We start from the raw sequence: 12,854 nt of genomic DNA, 5'->3' as shown, positions 1-12,854 counted from the left end.
TCCCAAAATGGCCGGGAGGGTCCCAGAAATGGGATGAACCTCCCACCCCCCCCCCCCCCCCCCCCAGAAAGGTAGGCAAGCCTCCTGGAATCCGGGCAGTTTCCCGCGGTAGGGGGGTCCGTGGGAGCAAATGAAGCGATACACATTTTTGTAGCCCAGCCCCCACGCTGTGAATACCACGCCCCCACACTGGTAATACGTCAGCTACCCTGCCCCCTTCCTGTCCTGTCAGTGGCCCCGCCCCGTGCCTCACTGAACTGGCTGCCAGGAAGGGGGCAGCCAGGAAGTCGGCAACTCTGTGGTAATGCATATAGTACAGTCAGCCCTTGTGAGTCCAGTCCAATCCAGTCTACACTTTGAGTTGATTCCTAATGTATCTGTAGACTCTGTATTATTATCATACACTGATCTATTCATCATCTGTTCATTTCTGACACTGATGGAAATGTAATGTATAGTGCATGAATGCAATCACACACTGTTCATAAGGGAAGTGCATAGATCTGTGCTTGAAATCAGTGACGCCTGCTGTACACTGTCTTTATGTGTGCAATTCAGGACTGGTCATAGACCTTATCCAGGGCTGGTGCAAGGTTTTTGGGTACCCTAGACAAAGGTTTACCCTACTACCCCTGCTCCCCTCAATACACTCTTCCCAGTCATCTACATAAAACCTGATTCACACGCTTTTGTCCAAACCTTGGGAACAACATTTGTATATGCATTCATTATACCACACAGCTCTGCCCCTTACAGATCAGTGCCCCAATCCATAATATACCACACAGCTCTGTCCCCTATACAAAATTTTGCTAAACATCAGTGCCCTAATTACATATCAATGCTACACATCATAGGCCACAAAACCTTAATTGCTACACATCAGTGCCCCAATACATAATATACCACACATACTGTTATATATATATATATATATATATATATATATATATATATATATATATATATATATATATATATATATATATATATATATATATGACACCCAGTTATGGAATGGCGCCTATGATTAAGAAATGATAATGTCCATAAATATGGTAGTCCAATATCCAGTGAAGCAGTCAAAGGTAGTCCTTAAATACTTTTATTTTCTCCTTCATCAAGTTGTACCAGGTAGAAACAGCAGTGTACAGGACGCAGTGTACAGCAGTGTACAGGACGCAGTGTACAGCAGTGTACAGGACGTTTCTGTACACTGCTGTTTCTACCTGGTACAACTCGATGAAGGAGAAAATAAAAGTATTTAAAGACTACCTTTGACTGCTTCACTGGATATTGGACATTATTATTTCTTAAAAATAGGCGCCATTCCACAACTGGGTGTCATATTGTTGTAGGGTGGTCCCCTGACCCTCTGGGGACATTGTGGTAAAAGGCTGCCGACCATTTGTCATTTTTTATCAGAGTGATTTGAGCATAGAGAGCGAGGTGGAATATTGGGTTTACATATACAGATTGAGTATCCCGTATCCAAAATGCTCGGGATCAGGAGAATTTTGGATAATGGATAATTCCGTATTTCGGAATATTTTAATATTTCAATTATGTATTTTGAAGTATCTTGCATGTATGCTGTATAAACACATAAAATACACACAAATAGATTTTATTACCACATAAAATACACACAAATATATTTTATTTGTTCAAAAAACAAGGTTTCAAAACATGAAACAAAATTTGTGTACTCTCAGATATTAAATTTGAATGCCAAGCAATCATTTTCTTGCACATATATAGTGCCAGTTACATATCATGTCACCAGTAGTGCTGTTACAAATGTCCCCAGTGAGTTTTTAGCAAAACAAATATTTTTTTTTTCACTTTCTGGAATGTATGGTTTTCGGAATAATTCGGATAACGGATACTCGATACGGGATACTCAACCTGTATATATATGTGGGAAAAAGACTTTCGTTTGTGCTGTAATCAGCCGCCACTCTATAAGACCTCCCTGTTATTGGAGGACAACATCAAAAGATATGTGCACAAAGAATGAATATAGAGAGCGCTAGAACGGAACCTCCGCCTTAGTGTGATATTCAACAGTGGGTTCCAGTTTTTTACAATTTGTAAAAGAATTTTATTTAAAACATAAATGACATAATTGATGTCAGACACTGTCAACATTTAACATGGTTATTTGATAAAACAGAGTTTTTTGGTGTAGTTGAAACCCAACGCATTTCGTCGATGAATGACTTCCTCAGGGGTAAGACTCGAGATTCTGAGCTTAGATGGTAAGCATAGAGTTTTTAAAAAACTTCTTATGACGTCCTTTGGTGTCAGATGATCTGTCATACAGAATGAAGTATCAAATAGATTCACCGCCCATAAATTAGATATAAGACCGGAGTTATATCAATAGATCCTTTTCAGTGTAGGCAGGCAGACACTGAAAAGGATCTATTGATATAACTCCGGTCTTATATCTCATTTATGGACGGTGAATCCATTTGATACTTCATTCTGTATGACAGATCATCTGACACCAAAGGACGTCATCTTAGTTACGGTATAAATGGTAGATAATGTCTAGGTTAACAGTCATTAAGCTTGTGTCGACACCTGGAAATGGTCTACAAACCTAAGGTCGACACAAGCTTATGGTCAACATAGACATGGATGACACGAAAAAGGTCGACATGAGTATTTTTCTTTTTTTGGGGTCTATGTTGACATATATCCACATGGGAACCGTATAAGTGTGTCCCCTCACATGGCTCTCTATGCCATACTATGATATTCCCACTCTGTGCACACTTGGATAGTAAATTATGACCACCTTTAAAAAAAACTTATGTCAACCTTTGCCTATGTTGTCCATAAGCTTGTGTCGACCTTTTGTCAATGTCAACTTTGGGTACTGTATGTCAACCATTTCAAGGTGTAGACCTAGTCACTGTCAACCACTAGACATTGTCTACCCAGGGACCACATACCTTATAAACAGCAGGGTGCAAGTGATGCCTTCTACACAATTGCAATTATTTTACTGAATTGTTTATTTGTATTTCACCTGTTTACATTTCTTTATCTGAAATTTTGGCTTTATAAAGAATTAGGGGTCCATTTATTAACTTTATTAAGTTTAAAATAATATGGAAAGGATGCTTAACACCCTTTTACATTATTTTAGTATCACTTGAATGTATTAAAGGGCTTTTGGAGCGTTTTTTGTTAAAAACTGCTCCAAACCCTTTAATTCCCCCTTTTTTTAGTAACCAGATCACATTTCCCATACTTATAATGGGAAATGTTATCTGGCTAAATTCACTAAAACTAAAAAGGGGGAATAAAACTGCAGAGAGCCCTGTGATAACAAAACAAACCACAATGCTTAACATGCAATGTTAAGGACTGGCAGGAACAATACTGAGGCTGGCTACAAAAATAGCAAACTGGGACTAAAGCAGAGGGCTGCATGCCAAGGGCTCATGCTACAACTGTGAACTGTGACCAGCACTGCAACAGAGGTAGACCAGGAAAATATAGGGAACATGGACCAATCAGGATGGCTGTAAAAACACAAGCCTCCTGAAACACAAATGAACTGCAGCTGAGTAGCCAAACCCATGGTAATGGGCGAATTATGTGACAGGTTTGTGCAAACACACAGAAGCAAAGCTGCAGTTACACAGACCTGCCAGAGGTGGCTATAAATGTTGCCTGGCAACAGCCAGGACAGAATCCAGACAGAAGATGTAACACATGGGCTACGTCCTTACTTTGATCATATCCTTTTTTGCCAAGTTCCACCATAAACAACTCTTTGCCAAAGGTTTCTTGTTCGTTGCCAGGGGTTACATGGTCGTTGCCAGGGGTTTCTTGTTCGTTGTCAGGGGTTACATGCTCTTTACCAGGGGTTACACGCGTTTTGTCTGGTGTTTCATTCTCTTTTATCAGGGGCTACATGCTCATTGCTAGGCAGTTATCTGCTTCTTGCCAGGGGTATGTTGCTCATTGCCAGAGCGTTACATTCTTGTTGCCAGGGGATTACATGGTCATAACAATCTGAAATTGTAGTTAGCATTATATGTGCTGTGCTTCCCTGACAAATTTTAGAGGTCAGCAGCATCTGTCTCCTCCAAAGTGGCGGCCATTTTTGGAGGGCCATTTTGGCAGATTCCGTATGGAAAACCAGGCACTTGGGCCTTTTTACACCACTAATGGTGCTGCACATGTGCTGCCTGCAATTGCTCTTTCTGATATCATTGGGGTCTATTGATCCGGTAGAACCACATCTGATACCCCTTTCACATCGCAGTTAATTACCGGGTACAAGCCGGTTTCTTACCAGTTCAACCTGGTAATTAGTGCAATATGAAAGGAGTTAACGGTTACAGTTAACCGGTAGCAATACAGCAATCCGAACTAGGTAAAAAGCAGAGTTCTTACCGGTTTGTTGCTGTGTTAAGGTGCCCATACACGTTACAATTATTGTATACAATATATTGTATACAATATCGCATCTCATCGCATATCGGTTTTGCGATGAGATGAGATGAGATCTAGTACAAAAAGTATGTGCTGCACATACTTTTTGTACTAGATCTCATCTCATCTTATCGCAAAACCGAGATGCGATGAGATGCGATATTGTATACAATATTGTATACAATAATTGTAACGTGTATGGGCACCTCTACTGTGCAGTGTGAATGGGTTAAACAGGTCAAGCGACCCGTTTCCCGTTCACACTTTGGAGGAGGTAGCGCTTGGAGTAGAGCCAGCTGTAAGCGCTGCCTCCTCCCCCGCCCCCTGATGACGTGCCAACCGGCAATATTGACGGTTCACAGTCCCAGTGCAATACTGCATTTGCAATATGAAAGTGGTATAAGGTATAAGAATAATGCCAAATAATCATCCGATTGATTGTTCTGCTTATATAAGTAGTTTTTGTGCACATGTATCGCACTTTGTGACCAGCTATGTGACCAGGAAGTAATTACAATACAAATTCTCCAATTCTCCTGGTATAAAATATAAGAAAAGTCATGTGCACCAAAAAGTGAACTTTCTGAGCAACTTCTACTCTTCTTAAAATGCTGCTGGTGTTGAAATATTAAATGAAAAAGAAGCAGAAAAATGTAGTGATTTGTAATTTCCCAGAAGAAGCCAAAGAGCTCAGCAATGAATTCTGATGCACTTCAGCTGTCCGGTTCTAAATGATTTCACAAATCAAACGTCACTTCTCTTTGACTCCTACAAAAATGAAACACTATATCTTTTTTTTTTTTCATTTACATAAGTCAGCCGCAGGAAAAAAAAAACAGTATATTCTAAAGTCCTGCTTCTGTACATAGCCAGATATTAAACTATTAAACTAGAGTGGAGAGAACCGGTTTCACCGTGATAATTGCTGATACGGGATGTAGTTAAAAAGGTCTGCAACGACAGCGCCGGCTTTCATTTTGTAGACACCACAATGGTGACAGTTATGTTGTCGACATTGTTAAAGTAGTGTTGGTGTACAGTATGTGTGAACGAAATGCAGATGCACCATAACAATATGTCACATGGGGATCTGTGTACCAAGCCATACCTCCCAACTTTATAGCGACCCCCCAAAATTTGGGGACGAAGCCCAGCAGCAAGGGGGCATTGCCTACATATTGCTTCAATCCTACAAGGCCATGCCTCCATTTTGCCACTGTTAGGGCACGGCCAGTGGCTCTGTGAACTGCTGGCCATGCACCCTTTGCCTGCTAGAACAGATGATATGCACATGGGAGATGTGTCATTCGGCGGTGCTTCACCAGAGATTCCAAACAGCCTCAACTGTGGCTTCTAACAGAGATAATGTATTTGCAAGGGGATAATTATTTAATTTAATTTTAAATTCTTTGATCCAGTTGTATCCAAGCGCCTAACCACACCAGCAAGTCACTCCTCATCAATTTCCTCCTCCATCCTGATCAGAGGTAGTCCTGCAGGCCATGTCACGGCCATAACTGACTCCTCTTCCATCTGGGATCCCACTGGAGGATCCTGCAGTGGTATACCTACTACTACTACTGCTGTTGCTGCTGGTGCGAGTCGGTCATCTTCCCAGAGGGGAAGTCGTAACATCGCAAAGTCTTTCACTAAGCAATTGACTGTCCAACAGTCGTTTGCCATGAGGATGAAGTATGACAGCGGTCATCCGATGGCAAAGCGTATAACTGCGGCCTTGACAGCTATGTTAGTGTCCGCCCGGTGTCCGCCATCAATGGAGTGGGATTTAGACGGTTGATGGAGGTATTGTGTCCCCAGTTCCAAATCCCATCAAGATTCCACTTCACTAGTCAGGCAATATAGAGGATGTACAGAGCCGAAAAATGCGGTTGTACCCACTGTCCACTTAACCACGGACATGTGGACAAGTGGTTCAGAGCAAACTAAGGACTATATGACTGTGACAGCCCACTGGTTAGATTAATCTCCTTCCGCAGCAAGAGCAGCGGCATCTCCTGCACGCCAGCTCCTTCCAAGGCAGGCTACGCTGTGTATCACCGGTTTCACTAAGAGGCACAATGCCGACAACCTCTTAGAGAAACTGAAGGAAATCATCTCGCAGTGGCTTACCTCACTTAGACTCTCCCAGGGATTTGGGGTATTGGACAACACCAGTAACATTGTGCGGTCATTACAGATGGTCAATTTCAACCACGTGCCATGTTCTGCCCCCACTATAAATTTGGTGGTGCAGCATTTCCTAAAAAGTGACAGGAGCATGCAGAAGATGCTTGTGCTGGCCTGCAAAATTGCTGGACACTTTCGGCATTTTGCCACTGCCTGCCGAAGGCTGGAGCAGCAGTAAAAACTCCTCAACCTGCCCTGCCATCACCTCAAACAAGAGGTGGTGATGCGCTGGAACCCTGCAGAGGATGGAGGAGCAGCAAAAGGCCATGCAAGCCTACTTGGTCACCTACGACATAGGCAGAGGAGTGGATGAACCTGACTCAAGAGCAGTGGAGGCTGATTTCCATGTTGTGCAAGGTTCTCCAGCTGTTTGAACTTGCCACACGTGAAGTCAGCTCTGATACTGCCAACTTGAGTCAGGTGATTCCCCTGATCAGGCTGTTGCAGAAGCAGCTGGAGAAAGTGAAGGGGAGCTAAAGCGTTGCAATTCTGCAAACCATGTAGCTCTTGTGGATGAAGCCCTCCATACGCTTTGCCAGGATACGAGGGTGGTCAGTCTGTTAAAGTCAGAGGAATACATTCTGGCCACAATGCTCGATCCTCGGTTTAAAGCGTATGTTGTGTCTCTGTTTCCGGCAGACACAAGTCTACAAAGGTGCAAAGACCTGCTGGTCAGGAGATTGTCATCTGATGTGGCCCGTGACACGGCAACAGCTCCTCCCTCATTTTCTCCCACACCTGTGGCTGCAAGGAACAACTGCAATTTTCCACACAACCCACTGGCGGGGATGCAGGGCAGGCAGGAGGGAGTTTGGGCATCTGGTCCGGACTAAAGAACCTGCCAACGATTGCTGACATGTCTACTGTTGCTGCATTGGATGCTGTCACCATTGAAAAAATGGTGGAGGATTACTTTGGTGACAGCATCGGAGTAGACATCTCAGACAGTCCATACCTGTACTGGCAGGAAATAAAGGCAGTATTTTACTTGAGTTGTCCCCCCTGTAGTGTGTACCCTGAAAGAGTTTTACTGCAGCGGGGAACCTGGTCAGTGATCGGTGTAGGAGGTTGCTTCTGCAAAATGTGGAGCAGCTGATGTTTATTAAAATGAATTATCAATTATTGAATGAAGAGCAGCAATTGCCTCCAGAGACAACCTGTGATTGTGGAGTCCAGAGGGGATGAATTGATAATATGTGAGGATGAGGAACTACACGCCGAAGGGGGTGAGGAATCAGAGGAGGAGGATGAGGAGGACATCTTGCCTCTATAGAGCCAGTTTGTGCAGGGAGAGGTGACTTGCTTCTTTTTTGTGGGGGCCCAAACAAACCAATCATTTCAGCCACAGTGGTGTGGCAGACCCTGTCGCTGAAATGATTGGTTTGTTAAAGTGTGCCTGTCCTATTTACACGACATAAGGGTGGGTGGGAGGACCCAAGGACAATTCCATCTTGCACTTCTTTTTTTGACCATTATGTGCTTTGTGGGGACTAGTTTTTCAAACTGCCATCCTGTCTGCCGCTGCAGTGCCACTCCTAGATGAGCCACGAGTTTGTGCCACACACTTGTGAGGCTTAGCATAGTTATCCAGCTTCCTCGGTGCATTCATTGGCTTGTCTTTTCCACCCAGGTAAGAAAACCTTGGCCATTGACAATGTATTCATGTATTGCTTCCTATCGCCTAACTTGCTGGAAAACAGAAAATTGCAAATGTGTAGACATTGGACAATCAAGCCATATAGTGGGGTTATCATTTTATTAAACTTTGCTTGTAAGTCAGCTTGGAAGTCTCGCCTAACTTGCTGGAGAACAGAAAGTTGCTGAATTTCTTTTGGAAGCTCGGAGCAGATCTCAGTGCTGCACAAATAATCTGCTGCTCCTTGGCTATACGTATTTGAATACCTATCAACCAATAAGATGGTATCCAATATGGTATCCAATATTGCTAGGCGCAGTGTCAAGTGGTGTAAGACTTCCAGAGCCAATTCTTTCAGCAAATGTGTAGACATTAGATGATCGAGCCAAATATTGGGGTTATCCTTTATTAAAGTTTGCTTGTTGAGATGTTGAGTCAAACATTCCTTAAGTGAACATGTATGATTAGGAAGGAAGCCCCCGGTTTCCATAAAGAACAGGTATACATCTCCTACCTGTGTATCAAAGACATTGCTAAGAACCTCCCCATATTGGTGGGATGAGACATCCCCCAGCCAGTGAAAGTCATGGACCACATTTAGAATGCTATTGTCTTCAAGCGCCATTTGTAAACCATTCCTGAAAACTCCAGCCCCAAGAGAAGGACACCAAAAAGATAAACGCATCTTTCGTAGCCACCTGCAGTCAGCACAACTTTCCATGGCGACACAAGTTCAGTCCCTGTAGATGTCGAATTGCAGGACCAAGCATAGGCTGAAACTGGTCTATCACAATATAGTCTGTATCTTCATCTTCAACTGCCCATTTAATGGCCTGTAGGATACTGTCATGCATCCCATGTGGGCTACACTGAACTGGGACGCGTGTACGTCTCACACGGCAGGGAGGAGGCGGGGACCAGAGGAAGGCTCCATTGCCCAGGGGGCGCATGAGCGCCCCCTGGGCAATCTGTAGATTTTCCCGGCAGGTGTCCCAGCATCTTCAACACTCTCTTGTGATAACGTTTTATCTCTTTCATTAGCTGTATTTTCTGGCTCTTGACTTGAAGGACCAGACAATTCTTCTTGGTTCCACTTTCAGAATGGAATGCCCAAAGAGGATTTTTGTTCCAGGCACTCCTTTTCCAGTTGCTAAATCCTTAACTTTTCTTAAAGTGATTGTACGGCTCGCATAAATACTCATACTCACGCCCTGATAGCATCCATTGGTGGTTGTAAATTTTATATTCTTCCCAATGACCTTCGTTAGGAAGCTGGTATCAGTTACTACGTCCATGCTAAACATGTATTCTGACCACAGGACCGAGCACAGCACACACCATTGGCAGCAACTGCAAACAACCGCATCCTCCTAAAGACATTTTATAACAAATCCCCAAGGAGAGTCAAAGGGTGTTGGTGGTTGCGATGCTGGACCTTCCCATCATGCCAGACCTTCACATCTCTGTGGTGGAGGCTTACTTTGCTGACAGCATCCAAGTAGACATGTCAGACAGTCCTTACCTGTAATGGCAGGAAAAAAAGGCAGTTTGGAACCCCTTTACAAAGTCAAACTGGCTCTATTTTACCTGAGTTGTTCCCCCTCCAGTGTGTACTCTGAAAGAGTTTTTAGTGCAGTGGGAAACCTGGTTAGTGAGTAGTGTAGAAGGTTGCTTCCGCAAAATGTGGAGAAGATGATGGGTACTTGTGTATTTTGGCGGCGCCCATCGCATCGCATACCATAACGCATACGATGGTATGCGATGCGACGCGATATCGTGCGATAGTGCACGATGGCATACAATTTTTAAATTGTATGCCATTGTACATGGCATACGATGCCATACGATGCGATGCGATTAAACATTGTATAAGCACCCTAATGGGTGCTTATACAATGTAAAGCACCCAAATGGGTGCTTACAATGTTAAATGCACCCCCACGCCACCCCCCCACGCCACCCCCCCACTATAAACGTGAACCCGAAGCGTGGCGAGCGCAGCGAGCCCGCGAGGGGCGGCGGTACGCGTCCTACGACCTTTTCATACCCCCACTATACACGTCGGCGGGGAGTTGAGAATAGAATAGTGTGGCGAGCGCAGCGTGCCACCGAGCCCGAAGCGCGGCGAGCGCAGCGAGCCCCGCGAGGGGCCGCGGATACCTGTGAAGCCCGCGAAGGGACGCGTTCACCTGTGAAGGTATCCGCTTCCCCTCGCGGGGCTCGCTGCGCTCGCCACGCTTCGGGCTCGGTGGCTCGCTGCGCTCGCCACGCTATTCTATTCTCAACTCCACGCCGACGTGGATAGTGGGGGTATGAAAAGGTCGTAGGACGCGTACCGCCGCCCCTCGCGGGCTCGCTGCGCTCGCCACGCTTCGGGTTCACGTTTATAGTGGGGGGGTGGCGTGGGGGTGCATTTAACATTGCAAGCACCCATTAGGGTGCTCAAAAGCACCCTTTCGGGTGCTTATACGATTTTTAATCGTATAGGGGGGCAAAATCGCGTCGCATCGCATCGTATGCCATCGGGTGCATGGCATGCGATGCGATCCATTCATCGTACGACGGACATCGGGGGCGCCGCCAAAATACACAAGTACCGATGATGTTCATCAAAATGAATTGGATGAGGACGACATCTTGCCTCTATAGAGCCAGTTTGTACAGGGAGAGGTGACTGGCTTCTTTTTTTGTGGGACCCAAACAAACCAATCATTTCAGCCACAGTCATGTGGCAGGCCCTGTCACTGAAATCATTGGTTTGTTAAAGTGTGCATGTCCTATTTACGCAACATAAAGGTGGGTGGGAGGGCCCAAGGACAATTCCATCTTGCACCTCTTTTTTTGCCATTATGTGCTCTTTGGGGCCTATTTTTTCAAACTGCCATCCTGTCTGTCACTGCAGTGCCACTCCTAGATGAGCCACGTGTTTGTGCCGCACACTTGTGTGGATTAGCATAGTTATCCATCTACCTTGGTGCAACCTTTTGCCCTAAAAACAATATTGTGAGGTGTTCAGAATAGACTGGAAATGAGTGGTAATGAATTATATTGAGGTTATAATAGCGTAGGAGCAAAAAAAAAAATCTGCAATTTTAGCAGTTTTAATGCTTTGTTTTTAAAAAAAATCAGAACACGAAACACGAAAATGGTGGTGTTTTGGAACAGATCCAGATCCAAAACACTGACCGAGATACAGACTCAAAATGCTTTTCACGAAACACGAAAAGTGCCCGGTGCACATCTCTTAAGAGAAATGAGTGAGTATCACTGCAATCATAGCAATAATTTATAATTGAAGCCCAAGTTACATTGCATTATTCAAAAAAAAAGAACATATAACTGAATCTATTCTCATTACACAACAGTTGACCTAAAATATAGATCCGGCCTTACAACAATTCATTGCACACTGCTTTCAAGTAAATGTCCCGAATACGAAATCAAGGGAAGTCTAAGTTCATAAAATTAATAAATGCACAAATATTTCCTCACAGAGCCGGTAAATGGGGCGAGGAACCAGATGTCAGGAATGCAGGTTTTTTTGTAAGTGCAGCAAGTGTTTAAAATGATTATGTTCACGAGAGCTATATTTGCCAAAAGGAAGATAAATATGCCATAGATTTGAAACTCAATTTGTAGGTGAATGATTAATGTCACTGAAGGTTTGCAATTACAACAGTTTGGATGTCACCCAGGGGGTTCAGGTTGTCAGGGTACTAGAAGCACACATACATCTTCCCAATAAAACTTTGGAGCATGGAATGCATGCTCCCTCTATGGGTTAGGAATTAATATTGGGAGAGTATTGTATTAGAAACAAACATGTGCCAATGTTCTCCACTGCATACTGCCCCTGCTTTCCCACGAATTACTCAAATTGAAATTAATTCCATAATGTATGTTAATTATTTTAGTCTAGGTCTAAAGGTGCGTACACACGGGTAGATTTGGCCAACGATTCAATCTCGTTAACAATTTCCTCTGAAACTCCTGCACAAACGATTTGGTGACAAATGATGAACGATTGAGCAAACAATTACACATAAACGATTGATATATAATGATGGTGGAGGGAGAGGGAGCCAGTCAATCAGCCTTACCAAATCATTCATCGTGCATACACATGAAACGATTGGTACACATCGGTCGCTGATCTTTCTGCATGCAGGAAAGATCAGCGACCTCTACCAACGACTGTCGGGTACACACATTGTCTGATATATATTGTTCATACACACGGAACGATTTGAGCGATTGGCCGTTTCAATCGGTCGGGAACGCCCAGATCTTTTGCCAAATCTATTCGTGTGTAGGCACCTTATGGCGCAATCATTCAAGATATTAGCTACGATGTCATTTTGGTTGCTAAAAATAGCCAGATATCGCAAATAATGACCAATGGTCATTATCGCGGTATTCAATTTGCAGCTGTTTTTATTGGCTGAAAATGGACCCCCAATCCCATGTGTTATCGCGGGTCTCAACAACTGCTTCGTGCAAATTAGTAACCCAGGGATCAGGACTGAATGACCCCCATACTATCTAATAATCATATTTAATGATTTACTCATCA

General features: G+C 43.9%; 1 pseudogene; it reads right to left on the bottom strand.

Annotated features, from left to right (window-relative positions):
* Positions 1–8,250: 8,250 nt before the first annotated feature.
* Positions 8,251–9,135, bottom strand: LOC146058388 (piRNA biogenesis protein EXD1 pseudogene; annotated as a pseudogene).
* Between the last annotated feature and the right edge of the window lie 3,719 nt (positions 9,136–12,854).

Source organism: Crinia signifera, chromosome 2, assembly GCF_055691185.1.
Source record: "Crinia signifera chromosome 2, ASM5569118v1, whole genome shotgun sequence".
NCBI lineage: Eukaryota > Metazoa > Chordata > Amphibia > Anura > Myobatrachidae > Crinia > Crinia signifera.
This window is presented reverse-complemented; position numbering and strand designations above follow the sequence as displayed.